This window comes from Uranotaenia lowii, chromosome 3 (genome assembly GCF_029784155.1).
Source record: "Uranotaenia lowii strain MFRU-FL chromosome 3, ASM2978415v1, whole genome shotgun sequence".
Classification (NCBI taxonomy): Eukaryota; Metazoa; Arthropoda; class Insecta; order Diptera; family Culicidae; genus Uranotaenia; species Uranotaenia lowii.
In genome coordinates, this window is record NC_073693.1 from 104134046 (window position 1) to 104135325 (window position 1280).

Below are 1280 nucleotides of genomic sequence, written 5' to 3' on the forward strand. Positions count from 1 at the left end.
GCCTGAGAAAGCTGAAGTTAGAAGCTATATGTTGCATATATGGAAATTTTTTTAAAAAATTTTCTAAGATCATGGCTACAAAATATGTAAAAAAGTTGTGTAAAACCCGTACTTTTCAATCAATCAACTGCCAAAGCTGTTCCTGTTACAGTAGAAAATTTTGAAAAAGTGAATTGAAAAGTAGACGTAATTTGTCACATTTTAGCATCTTTAGATTTTTAAAATACTTAATACATAATTTTTGACGGCTTTTCAAAGGTAGTTGTTTTGCGAACTTTTTATGAATCTGAATTTTCTGAGACAATCCCTACACCCAAATTCAGCTTTGCACTGGATTTTGAGTATGTTAACGTATAGTTTAGGCAATGAAACTATATGCAAAAGAAAGCAAATTTCATGCCGGTTCTAGTGATGTAACTGCATTGGCGGTGCAATGCTTTACAAAAAAATAATAAATATATTTCTGAAAGTAAAACTAGAAAATTTGAGCTAATGCTTGTTTGTTTTTTCGTTTCTTTTCATCCGTCTTCGTGTGCAAAATAGCTTTGAGATATTACCACCCACTGCGCCCGTCTGCCAAGCAAGAATTTGTGCTGACTTCTCAAAATTCAGAAACTAGTTCACTGTTTTATTTATCATATTTTTACCAAGCATTGCACCGCCAATGCAGTTACACCACTAGAACCGGTATGAAATAAGCTTTCTTTTGCATATAGTTTTATTGCCTAAACCTTACGTTAACGTACTCAAAATCCAGTGCAAAGCTGAGCTTAGGTGTAGGAATTGTCTTAGAAAATCCAAATTGATAAAAAGTTCGAAAAACAGCTACCTTTGAAAAGTCGTCATAACTTATGTACTTCGTATTTCAAAAATCTAAAGATGCCAAAATGTGACAAATTACGTCTACTTTTCAATTCACTTTTTCAAAATTTTCCACTGTAACAGGAACAGCTTTGGCGGTTGATTGATTGAATAGTACGGGTTTTACACAACTTTTTTACATTTTTTGTGGCCATGATCTTAGAAAATTTTTTAAAAAAATTTCCATATGTGCAACATAAAGCTTCTAACTTCAGCTTTCTCAAGCACTAAGTGAAATTTTTTTCGAGCTCTTAATAACTGATTTACAACCTTTTTCCTGAAGCATGTTTTTTCATAAAATTTTTCTTGTACTGTAAATAACTTTAAAGTTATTGATTGTAGCTGAAAATTGTCTGAGAAACATATTTGAGTCGAGTTATAAGCTTTTCAAAACTATAAATTTGGTAGAAATCGGTTGA